Source organism: Podarcis vaucheri (assembly GCF_965113315.1).
Source record: "Podarcis vaucheri genome assembly, chromosome: 3".
NCBI lineage: Eukaryota > Metazoa > Chordata > Lepidosauria > Squamata > Lacertidae > Podarcis > Podarcis vaucheri.
In genome coordinates this window covers 22,042,494-22,055,778 of record NC_138761.1, presented here as the reverse complement: position 1 = coordinate 22,055,778, position 13,285 = coordinate 22,042,494, and the positions used below count along the sequence as shown (strand labels likewise).

General features: G+C 43.4%; 1 long non-coding RNA gene across 2 annotated transcripts in view; it reads right to left on the bottom strand.

Annotated features, from left to right (window-relative positions):
* Positions 1-13,285, bottom strand: part of LOC309529741 — an 81,698-nt gene that overhangs the window by 55,457 nt on the left and 12,956 nt on the right. The window contains exons 2-4 of one of the 2 annotated variants that reach the window (XR_014218399.1): positions 10,841-10,973; positions 8,055-8,132; positions 5,084-5,205 (exon numbers count right to left, since the gene is read on the bottom strand). This is a non-coding gene — a long non-coding RNA (uncharacterized lncRNA). Of the gene's footprint in view, positions 1-5,083; positions 5,206-8,054; positions 8,133-10,840; positions 10,974-13,285 lie in introns of those variants that run through there. The other variant, XR_014218398.1, reaches the window with a different exon arrangement.

Below are 13,285 nucleotides of genomic sequence, written 5' to 3'. Positions count from 1 at the left end.
ATCTTTGCAGATATTATCACTAGATTTGAAATTCAAACCCCTCCCTTCCCAAAAGGTTGGTGGGGGGGAGCAGAGAGGGAGAGAGAAAGGAATCTTGATCTGCTACAGAAAGTGGGGCAGGAAGTGCCCACTGCAGAGTCTGTGGTCCGCACAGCTTTCATTTCATAGAGACACACAGACAGCCTATTCCCTGGTGACAGCTCTCTGCACTTTCGAATCCCGCACAGGATTTCCTTCTGTCTGAAAGTGTAAGAATCGCTCTAGTAAACACTGTGCATATGCCTTCCAGCTGTTGCGCTCATTCTGCCACTGAAGACCAGTGACAAGAAAAGTATTATTTCCTCCTAAAACCTTTTAATCTCCAGGCTGCAGAATTTTCATAAGCGCAGACCCAGCACAACTCACTTCACTTTTCTCTCAGGAACTTTATCTTCATTAATAAATGGAACTCTTGCCACGGTGACATGCTAATTTCTCCCTCCCTCCCTCTCTTTCTCTCTCACACACAATAAGTATTTTGTAGGTGACTTACAGGCTGTCTGCAACACCTACAGTTAAACGGACTCCTATAAGAACCAAGAGCGCTTGAGGAATTCAGCTTTTGCAAAAAACCAATATAATCTGCAACTCTCAGCCTAGCGTGCAGATTGGAAATTAGCTAGCCACTCTATTTCACACTCCTCCAAATGTGTGAGCGTGGCTCTTTGAAGATTAAAACATCACAAAACAGGCATTTGAATAATATTTTGAGAGAAAATATGCATTTAAATATGTTTGTAGAGAGGAAGTTGTTTGCTTTTTAATTTGCAGATTAATAACAAACAGAATTAGAATTAGAATTAGAACAGAATTATGGATAAAAATACATAAAAATAACACGGGTGACAGATTTGCCCATTCCTAATAAGAATATATAATCTGCAACTTGCCTAATATTCACACAGAATTCTCCTGTGCCATATATTTGCTGCAGAGTCTATTTGCTTCTGCAAATGTCACCTGTACAGGGATATCCATTTGAGTTTTGGAGTATAGCAGTCCCAACAACTTTACAGAGAAAAGAGAAAAGAAGGAAACCCCCTTCTCCAGCCTCCAGTATGAGGACAAATAATACTAGGAGACAACAACAGATTCATTCCATTTAAGGAGTGAAAGGTATTGTTGTGGTAGTATAAGACAGATCCTCTTACTACCACAACAATGACTTCCCCCCTAAAAATGAACTATCTTCTCCTTTGGGGAATTCTAGTGGGATTTTGTTTCTTAAACTCTTCTGTCACAGAGTAGAGGTAAAGTTTTTATTTTATTTGTTTAGGCAACATGTATCTCCTCTGTTGTTGCTTTTTGGGAGGGGGAGAAAACAATGAAGAAAGGGGGGAGATGGATGAGACAACAAAAATTTCCTCATACAACCTTGCATTGGTCTTCTGTGTTCAACAGACACAGTGTGAGGGCCCCTTCAGGTGCTCTTTTTATTTAACATAAATCATGATTTGTACTTGTTATGTTATCTGAGACGTTATGTGTGATCCTAGTTTCAGTGCTGTTCATGCCTGCAAAAATTTCAAAGTGAACATACAGTGGTACCTCAGATGCTTCAGGTTACAGACGCTTCAGATTACAGACTCCGCTAACCCAGAAATAGTACCTCAGGTTAAGAGCTTTGCTTCAGGATGAGAACAGAAATCCCGCAGCGGTGGCAGCGGGAGGCCCCATTAGCTAAAGTGGTACTTCAGGTTAAGAACAGTTGCAGGTTAAGAACGGACCTCCAGAACGAATTAAGTTCTTAACCTGAGGTACCACTGTCCACCTTTTTCCAACTGGTGCATGTCCCATAGTCTTGCTAAAATCCGGTGTCTTTTATCATTGTTGTTCTTTATTATGCCAGAGGTGTGGGTGGAGGCCAAAGACTGAGACCAGAGAACATGACCTTGTTAACAGAAGCCTATAAGAAAAGCCATACAGGATCAGGCCAAAGGCTAATCTAGTTCTGAATCCCATTCTCACAGTTGCCACCCAGATGCCTATTGGAAGTCCACAAGCAGGACGTGATGTGTGCAATAGCAAAACTCAGAGAAGCGAGAAATCTGAAAGATAATTGCATTCCAACCTGCGCGCTAATCTGCGTGGAGCCATTTACGTACAGTAGGCCTGCTCACTTACAAATGCAGACCTATTATTGGGGTGCTTCTTAAAGAGTGAGCAAGACTGAAACCCCAAACAGAAAATATTCCATTTGAAAGGGGAGGGGGGAGGTTGTGGTGCAAAGCAGCGACCCTCAAGTTGGAACCAAAACCAGGAAAACATGAGGTTCGAAAAGTCATGGAGATGTGGGCCACAGTGGTTATAAAATGGGATAAAACAAGAGAAAAGAACCACACAAAGGACTGTTTCTAGTACATAGGCAGAACCTTGCCAAAAATCTGATTCCGGATGCAGCCTACAGCACAAAACTATATGAAGCAGTAAAAGAAAATCCAGAGAATCATTGTGTTTGGAGTTATTCGTCCTCATAAACCATTTCATAAGAAAAACAATTTAATTTTATGCCCTCCTTAGAATACCAACAAAAATATTTTACTAGCAGTTACCGAATATTTTACTGAAGCGATTCGGCGTTCTGGCAGTATCTAAGTCCTCTTGGTCCTAAATATTGTTTTTTTGAATTCCCAGTTCTGGCGGTTAAGAGAGAGGGATGAAGACCACAAAAGCATCCGCCTGCACACTTCTTCATTTTACGAGGCACGGATGGAGGTTGACACGAATAGTCTAGAGCAGTGGCTCCCAATTAGCTAACTACTGAGGACCCTCTATTTTTCAAAAGCCAAGCCACGGACCCCCTGCTTTTGAAATTTTGATAACTCTGTGGTAGTTACCTGTACAAAGCAAATTTTTGAAGAAAATGCGGGGTAGCCCCAATAAGCAAAGGAGTTTAGTTGCGCCTTGGTTTTCGAACAGCTTAGTTCTCGAACGTTTTGGCTCCTGAACGCTCCAAACCCAGAAGTGACTGTTCCAGTTTGCAAACTATTTTTGGAAGCCGAACGTCCAACGGGTCTTCAGCAGCTTCTGATTGGCTGCAGGAGCTTCGATCCCTGACTGTAACTTTCATTCTTAAAAATATAAGGAGAGCCTGCTGGATTGGCCAGCCCAGTATCCTGTTCCCGGAGGGGCCAACCAGATGTTTATGGGAAGCCTACAAGCAAGACCTGAGTATTCAGAAGCATTCCTGCATCCAGCAGTATAGTGTAATACTGGTTGATATTAACCCTTTTAAATGTCAGCAGTAGATAAGATCTCTAAGCAGTAAGTAATAGCATTCAAAGGAATTCAATTAAAGGCTAAAAAAAAAGTGGGAACGGGATTTTGCTTCATTTTCTTTAAATCAACCTTGGGGGGCATTTTTAATTATGGAAACTTGACCCAAATGGGCCACTCTCAATGTCTGTCAGGGATGCCCAGCCTTGTCATTATTTAATGCGCACTAAATTTACCAGTCTGTCTGTTTCCCTTAATATTGCTTCTAAATTCCATCTCAACAAGGCACTCCAGACAGCACATTTCAAAGGGATTATTATTCCACTTACTGGGTGATTAAAGCCACTCTCCCCTCAGCCTTGTGCCTATAATGCCACCTTAGGCATGCGGTAATAACCCAGAAATGAATGGCTGTCATGTCTTATTCCTTAATTATATTGTCACGGAAGCAGCCTTATGAGGATTCCGGAAGGAGCCATCTCAGGCAAAAATGTCCTCTCTCCTTTTCAGTCTCTCTCTGTATGTACGTGCATGTCTTTCTCCACGGTTTTTAGTTTGCAAATCGCAAAGCTAAACACAAGCATTCTTGAAGAAACAATCTGCACAGCCACAGCTTCCAAAAAGTCCTGGGCCTCAGGCTGACGTTATCTGTCTCTCAAATGGATGACATCTTGGTTTTGGCAGCGATACACTGCTCTAAATCCCAACCCATTGCTTATCACAGTCAAATCTCCACTGTACAGCCACGTCTGGCAGACGGACTGTTTTTCTGGCATAAATAAAAAGGCCATGCATTTATTCACAGTTTCCTCATTTGAATTCGGTTCTAATTCAAAAAATACCCCCCCCCCTGAAAAATGGGAGATCCACCACAGGTGGGTCCAATGGTTGCTGCTATGCCTGAGTAATGAGGCCTCACAATCCTGTACGATCCACGCAGCAAAATAACAAAGCAATAATAAGAGGTGACAAACCAACACCGAAAGCCGCACCCACAAGGTGTCCTTGGTAATTCTGTCACTGCCCACAGATCGCAATGTTGTTCTGGCTCCCCCAGTGATGCCCCTGGAATACCCATGTAGTGAAACCACCAATCAATGTGTGGTGGCGGCGAGCACATTACGATCATGTGATGGAATCCAGTCCACGTCTTGTCCCATGCACAATGCTCTGTTCATATAGGAAACATGTGCAGGGGGACTGCACCTTCTGGCTCCACTCTTCCATTTCTGCTAACTTTCTTCCCCTGCCTGAGGTCCATGCATTCAGCTGGACATTGCACACCCTGCGCTGCCCGTATTCTACTTATTGCATGGACATCGAGGCTGAGATAATGTCAGGCTTCAGGGAACCTGCTCCCTCCAATGGGGGCAGCCAAGAAGCAGATAAACAAGAAGAATTTCTTACCGAGTAATTTATTCAAAATTCACAGAGAAGACGAAGGAATGCAATCTTCCCTAGATAATGGTGTTGCTCCGAGTAAAGTCCCACCCATTCCGTCTCTCCTATTCTACATCACCCTTGTGTCAGCTAATCTGAGCTTTCTGCCTTTGAGCCTTCTGTTCCACTACTCTCAATGCATGCCTGGTCCTGGGAAGGGGGTCAGGAATGCTTTCCAAAGAGACTTAGTCTGTCAGCTGTCTCTCCCCTGGTGTTTCTTCTTCCTGCTGTTCTTCTTTTAATGTTTCCCAGCTTCTCCCCTCTGCAGCCTCTGAACTATGTCCTTCTGCAAACCAGTGTTCTAAATCTATACTACCCTCCTGTTCTCAGGAAGGTTCAGAAAAAGGGACAGTCCCTTACCTGTCCAGCCCCTGACAGGTAAGCAGCTGCCATCCTGCTCCTCCTCCTACCAATTGGCTCGACATGTGGCTTTTGTGAAGAAGACTACAGTATGGTCATGGATGCTTCGGTGCCTGCACATCTTGGGTTGCGTAGGGCACAGGAACGGAACTAATAACAAAAAGAGAGCCCATGTAGATCAGGCCAAAGACCCATCCTGTTCTCACAGTGGCCAAACAAATACCACAAGCAGGAGCCAGGTGCAACATCCAGTGGTGTAGCGTAGGTTGTCAGCACCCAGGGCAATGCAAGTAATTTGCGCCCCCTAACCCGTGGATTTGCGCCCCTAACCCGTGGATTTGCGCCCCCTAACCCGTGGATTTGCGCCCCCTAACCCTAACCCCCAGATGTTGTGCCCGGTGCGGCCGGCCCGCCCTGCACCCCCCACGCTACGCCACTGGCAACATCATTTCCCCCACTCGTGACTCCCTGCAACTGGTATTCAGAGGCGTGCTGCCTTGGACAGCTGAGGGAGAACTTGGCCATCACTTTAAATGGCATAGCCATTGTTATATATTCAGTGGTCTGTGTTTGCCTGAATGTGAGTCTGGACCAAGCTTCCTCAACTTTGGCCCTCCAGATGTTTTTGGCCTACAACTCCCATGATCCCTAGCTAGCAGGACCAGTGGTCAGGGGTGGTGGGAATTGTAGCCTCAAAACATCTGGAGGGCCGAGGTTGAGGAAGCCTAGTCTGGACTAAGGATTCTGAGCCCCTGTGTTCTGATTTGATACATGATATCCAAACACAGAACATTTCAGGACTGGGGCCTCTGCCATTGGCTCTTAAACTCTGAGTCATGATTTGCAGCTTGGAAGTTTAGACAGCCAATCACGTTGAGAGTGGGAGTGGCCCAGAAATGTATATAAGCAGCTGCTTTGCCCCAGTTGTCCAGTTCTGTTAGTTCAATAAAGGTTCTTGCTGTTTGTTATCACTGTGTCTTGCCTCATGGGAACCCTTCATTTCAGCCATCTTGAATGGAGGATAGTCAAGAGCCACAGTATGAGTCATGAGGTCCCCTTCTCTAATGAGGGCTTACCTGTGTAGAGCTCTTTGTCCACATAACAGCAGTGGAGTTGAGGTTTCCCGGTGAGTGCTTTGTGACTGAAGCAGAGTACAGGTGGCCACCATTTTGCACAGAGGTTCCACTTGGTGGAGCATGCATAAGCCCACCCCTCACCCTGTTCTGCCCCCATTCTCCCATTTCCAGGCCTCAGAAACCTTGCAGACCAGATCCTCAGCCACTGTAACCTACACAGTTACGCCATTTAAGTGACCCGATCATTTGTAAAACTCCAACAGCCATTTAGCCTCAACTGTGAATTTCCCAAATACGTGGGGGTTAGATTACACCCGTCTCAGGCTCAGTGAAATACTATAAGACATCTACAGTTAGTGGCTTTCTTTGCTTTAAAGAGGAAGTAGACTCTTAGTTATTCCCGCAAAGACAAATGATTTTTAAATTACATCCTAAAAGGCTAACAGATCATTTGTCATTTTAAATAATGGCAAAAGGTAATTTATTGCTGTATTTGTGCTTACACAAATAGAAAAGGGTCCCTTGCATCGGAGCAGAACTTTACCAAAAATGGAATGGTAATCGCAGAGATACAAGCACAATTTAGGAATAAAAATTATATTTAAGGGTACACACTGTAAACAGAAAGCAGATCTTCAAAGCCTTTGAAAGAAGTATTCAAAAAGCCTTACTTGTCAAATCTTCAGCATTAACTAAGTGCAAATCTGGTTACAAAATTTTGGGCTCTGGATTCATTCCAGTTGGTTTAATCTGAATTCAAACCTCTGCACTTCTCACATTTCTTCTTTTCATCATGGCTCCTTGTTTCTGTAATCTCTTTTCTGCTGAGTTTCCCCATGGGAAGTTGGAATGTTTGTGAACCTTCCATGATATCAGGGCAGCTTAGTGTACGACTGGGTGCCCTTATTTCAATAAACTGAAATCAAAGCTCTGAGCCCTCCACAGACACTCTGACCATTAACAGCAGCTCAGCCAATATCTAAGACTTAATGTTTGACAGGTAGCTTGTCAGCTCATGTGTATCTTAAATTTTTGTGTTTTCTTTTAGCATCCTGAGTCAGGATAAGAGCAGAGGAAAGCCTCTTGGTGTCCTGGTAGGTACAAACCACTAAGGCATTGTGCCCCCAATCCCCATCTCAGATAGCCAGTCCAGAATGTCTATCAAAAAGCTGAATGGGTCAAAAATTGCAAGGCAGTCAAAGAGAATCAACAGGTTCACATTCCTCCTATATGTCTTCCTGCGTACGTCTTCCACTGGCTCTTTCTGTATCCAAACCACAATGGAAATGGAACTGAAATGGATTCAGGAAATTGATGCCATCCAAAAATGTACATCCTGCCCAATTATTGCTGCTGGCCAATAATTGGATTAATTTTCAGGATCCAGAGCAGCTTTCTTCAGGTAGAGCTTTCTCACAACCTCTTCTTTCAAGAGGCATTTATCACATCATCGTCCCAGCCAGTCTACCGCTCAGTCAATGGTTTTGAGCCAGGAGGGTCAAGGGTCAAGCAAACAGGTGGTCAGATACTCTGCTGCAAGCAGCTTGCCTTTGTCATCAGGCCTCACCAACCGACAAATCAGGACTGGACAGTGCTTTGTTCTCTTTATTTCCAAAAGGATTTTGAGCCACAACCTTCCATGGTGTGTTTTCTACTATCAGCTGCTGAATTACTTTGACACACACAGATCAAGCCACCCAGTATGATTAAAAGTTGGGTATGTAATAGCTCAGTGATGGTTTATGAACAGAGAGAATATGAGCCATGAATCTGAGCATTCCTTACTCAATGCACTAAATCCCTTGTTTGTTTGTTTCCCTGTTCACGGTGGGTTGTCTGCTAGGCTGATATGTTTAGAAATTGACTGAAGCTCTCTAGTAGACAGCCTCAATATTCCTGGCTTTTACCTGGTATGTCTCCTACCTTCGCTGCTCCTGTGCATCTCTCCACGTCTGAAGCATTTCCAAATCAGTTGCAGGCCCCATGTAGCCTACAAAACACCTGGATAAAAGAAAAACATCAGGAGTGTTTAGTTGCATGACCATGTTTTAGCAGTGGAGTGCCTAGGACAACAGCCAGCTGTGCTTTTCAATATGTGCTCTGTTTGCTAGTATCATTTATATCCTCTACAGAAAGCAGCAGATGAACAAGCAGGGTCATTGGAACTGCACTTTTGGAATTGTCAGAGCACACCAGATGCCCTTAATCCAACCTTGATATTGCATAGGGAGCTTACTTATATCAAGTCAGATCATTGGTCCATCCAACTCAATATTGTCTACACTGACTGCCAGCACCTCTGCAGGGTTCCAGACCTACCCAAAGATTCCTGGGGTTGAATTTGGGACTTTATGCATGCAAAGCAGACGCCCTACCCACTGAACTACGACCCTTCCCTATATTGTCCCTGTATTCCAGATAGGGAAAATGCTAAGGTAGGGAAAGAGTGGCTTATCAATTTATTGCATTTCTATCCCTTTTTCCAATGAGCCCAAGAGGTCATACATGAGATTACCATATATATTTTCTCTTCACGACAATCCTGCAAGTTTAGTTGGGCTGAGAGTGTTTCTAGTCATTTCACCCATTTGTTTCAGTTTGCGAGGGAGTGTGTGTTTCACTCGGGGCTGTGTAAGGCCAGCTCTGCCTCCTTTGCAAAGGGGGAGGGCCAGCAGCTGTAAGGGGTGTGCGTCTTGCCTTCTCGCCCTTCTCTGCAGAGAAACTCTCGGCTCTGTGCAGATGTTGCGTGACATCCCTGCAACTGAAGGGTTCCTTTATAATTATAATTATGCATTTACTACTGCAAACAGCTGTAGGAGGTAGTCAGGTGAGGTACCGCTTGGACATCTCTTATTGCTCTTCTTCCACCACCACCAAACAGCAGCACGAGACATTTGGGGGTGGGGAGAAAGATTTGCAACAGGATCAGGTTTCCTCATGTCGGCCGCTTTCCCCCTGCATAATCCCTTTGTGCTGGTGTTTGTGGGAAAATGTTTACCCACACACCATTTCCTCTATCTACTATTGCACAGTGAATGCACCTACAACAGGCAGTTGAAAACTGTTTTTTATTAAAAAAAAAAAGGTTCAAATGCATTAATTCAGATTCAGGGCCTGGCAATTTGACCACCCACCCTCTAAGTGTTGGCCTCAGAGTTTACCCACTTTGATCAGATGAATGAATGGTGTTTGCATTTCAAAAACAGACTAAATTATAATTGCAGGTCATCATCTGTCAGATATTGTACTGGTTGGTACTGCATGTCCTTTGTCCAACAATGTCAGAGGTGTGCTTCTGTCTAGCCCTGGCTGTTGCTGTGAGATGTTTGGATGTTTAAATGCTGAATAGCAAATATTTAATTGATATTCACCAACCTGGGGAATATTATTTGTCTATTATTAACTGTGCAGCTTAAAACAACAGCAACAAAATCATTTTTATGCATACAAGGCAGCCAGCAAATAAAAATAGCAAGCTACAAAAGGAAGAACTAAAGAAAACTTGAATCCACTACAGTGAAGTGGCTTCAGCTCTGCATCTAAAGACCTCGCCTGCATATCCACCAACCAGTGGATGCCTGAGGTCATGGAGTAAGAGGGTGCAATCCTATATTCCCCATGAAGAATGCATTGGTGAAGCAGCACCCAGCAGGACTGAACCCTCCTGTTCTCTGCAGTTTGGTTGTGGGGTGCTTCGGCAGATGAAGACTCAGAGTCTCCTTCCTTTATCCTAGAAAATAACAAATTACATTATCCGTTTATAAATCTCAGTACAGTATTTCTTTGGATTTCTTAGAATCTTGAGCAGCGCTGGGTACTTTCTGCAGATGTTTTGGTCCACAACTGGCAAAAGTTGCTACAAAGCGCCATGCACACGGATGGTGCCATCTAAATAAAGTGCAAACAAATTTGTTTCCGCTCCAAAGCCAAACCAATCACAAATGAACATCTGACAGTATCCTGCTCTTTTTCTTTCCTTCCCTTGTTTTGTAGGAGACATGCACCCAGCCGTCAGTTTGCGCTAGCCTTGCAGAGAGAGGAGGTCTCATCATTAATCCCTGACCTCTCCGTTTCAGTTTCACAAAGAAAGCTGAAGTTTAGTTTAAATATAGTTTCCAAGAGTGCAGCAAGTCCTGCATAATAAATCTATCAATAAGCTTCTCAGCTTCACAGCCTGAAGGGGAACCATGTCTCTTATCACCTCTTGCCATTTGTCCACACTCGGGGGGGGGGGACGGACAGAGCAGGGGTGTGGAGGCTCATACGCCTGGGCAAGCAAGGAAAGGAAAGGAAGAACGGGAGGGAGGGAACTTTCCTTTTCTTGAAGAAATGGCTTTAGCTCTATAAACAACATTTGCGTGAACTTAGTCCAGCTTGGCAAAAGACTAAGAGGAATGTACACGGTCATTGTAACTGCATCACTGAGGGCAATCGCACTTCTCCCAGTTAAGGAAACAAATAATAAAATAATAATAATAATAATAATAATAATAATAATAATAATAATAATAATAATATATTTATATCCCGCCCTCCTCAGCCGAAGCCAGGCTCATAGTGGCTAACAACAGTAAAATAATACAGCATTCTAAAATCAGTTCATTCTAAAATCAGTTCAAATCAAATTGATGGCCACCATTGGCCTAGAGTTCTGTGAAGAATTACCAAATGAGGGGGTCAGGCTGTGCCTTGGCCAAAGACTTGCCTACCTTCCTGCTATATCCATTTTGACAGACCTTTGTGCCTATCTTCCTATAAAGTGTACTTTCTGCACTGCACATACTGAATCTGTGTCTAAGATGGCAACATACCCTCAAGCTGTTCGTGGTTGGACAGGGTTGCCTTAAAAAAAAATATTAAACAATTTCAGCATAACAAATTATCAGTCCAAATAATCAATTACATTTTTCCCCTCCCCCCCCCTCCCCTCCACCCAGGACTTCCCTCAGCTCCCCTCTCTGGTTTCTTTGCACATATTGTTCTCTGCATGATATAAAATTGTACATATCCTTGCCTTATCTATCATGTATTCAACTAATACATTTGTGGATGTTGATTCAAAACGTGCCAAGGAGTCCAGATCATTTTGTTGTCTTTTTAGGTAATTTGTAAAAAAGTTCCCATCCTTCCTTGAAGTCACAATTGTCCTTATCACACAGTTTGTATGTCAATTTGGCCAATTCCGCATAGCTCATCGATTTTTCTTGCCACTGTTCTTTCGTTGGGATTTCCTCATTCTTCCATCCTTGTGCTAACAAGACTCTTGCCGCTGTTGTGGCATACATAAATAAGTTCTTTATTTTCCTTGGCAGGTCTTGTCCTACAATCCCTAACAAAAATGCTTCTGGTTGCCATATATATATATATATATATATATATGCAGGTTTTGGTGTCTTCGGGTGTCTTCCCGTGTAAGAGTCGGGGTGTCTGGGCGACGTTTCGACGAGGTCTCACTCGTCATCTTCAGGCTGGTGCTTTCGGCTTCTTGTTACTGGAACAGAGCAGAATCTGGTGTTTGAGTTCCTATAAATACTGTTGAGGGGTGTGGTGTATAGCCTCCAACGTTCTAGGCAGAGAGGAAGTTCCTAGATTAGTGTGCCTTTTCTTCTTTTGTTCCTTAATTACTTGAGGGATATCTTGAGTGATTTCATGAGTGATATTCTGAATACCACTGGGTGGGTCATTAAGTGTAGATTAGTTGCTAAAGCTTTCGTGTCTTGACCTCTTGAGCTTGTGAAGAGTTTTTCTGAGAAGATGGCTGTGCTGCATTTAGTTGTGCTCTGGCTTGGCTTCGTGTATAGGGGCAAGCTGTGATTTTGTGCCTTGTGCCAGCCAGATCTGTGTAGGGATTGCAGGGGGGTGCAGCATCCGGAGGTGCCACTATAGTTTGGCTACTGGATGGAGTCTGTAATATGTCTGTGGAGAGGGTCTGGGTTTGGGTCTGGTGTGGTTGATTGGTGACGGCGTTCTGTGTGCCTCTGGTTCTGGTGTCGGTTTTCGTGGGGAGGGCTAATTTCCAGATGTCTGGCAGGCGGGACGTGTCGTCACGCTTGTTCATGTTGTGAGGGTGTTTCTCTATCTCGATGGCTTCCATGATTATTCTCTTGTGGTGATGTTCCATGTTAAAGAGCAATTTGGAATCTGCAAAATTAATTTCGTGTCCTGTTTCTTTCATGTGTTGGAAAAGAGAGGAAGTTTTTTCTTCTTTTTTGACGGCATTCTTGTGTTCTGCGATACGTGCATTTATTCGTCTGTTTGTTTGTCCAATGTACGTGGCTGGGCAGACTTTGCAGGGTATTTCATAGACCCCTTGGTTTTCCAGCTGGATTTTGTCTTTTGGGTTTCTGAGGATATTGGCTATTTTTTGGTTGGTGCAGAAGGCTGTTTTGATATTGTGTTTATGGAGGATTTTGCTAATTTTGTCTGTAGTGCCCTTGATATAAGGAAACGTCGCCCAGACACCCCGACTCTTACACGGGAAGACACCCGAAGACACCAAAACCTGCATTCCTGTACCCGTGAAAATCTACGAAAGCATATATATATATATATATATATATATATATATATATAGGTAAGGCAGCGTTTTTCTGCTTCAGCCAGTGACCATAACAGCAATGCACGTCCAAATAACAAGAAAGCCCAGAAAATAAACATCCAACCCACCTCCGTATTTGGGTAGTTAGCTGCCATCCCTCTTGCCTTTCTCCCTGATTGGTTTGCTAGGACAGGCTGAAGGCAGAAATAAACATTTTTTTAAAAAAAAGCTGACTTGCTGCTGAAAAAGCCCGAAACACTCACCCACCCTCCGACAGCCACTTATTTTTTTCCCCAACGTAAGAAGAGCCCTATTGGATAAAAATTTCTGCTTAAAACTTCCAATCGTTCTCATTATACTATTTCTATTATCAAGGTTTTGTCGCACAGATTTGCGTTATATCCTTTTTCATATATTCCACTATTTGTTTCATTCATTTTTGTTCACAAGTATCATTCAAGTTCTGCTTGGAGATGATTTTGTATAAATTTTTGGTTTGTTTGTTTGTTTTTTTCGTTTTCCTTCGTCTTTTCTTTCTTTTCTTTTTTGTCTTTTTAACTTTTTTCTTATTCTTATGCCGTGATGTTTTTTCTTCTGGAATTTTTCTATACTTACC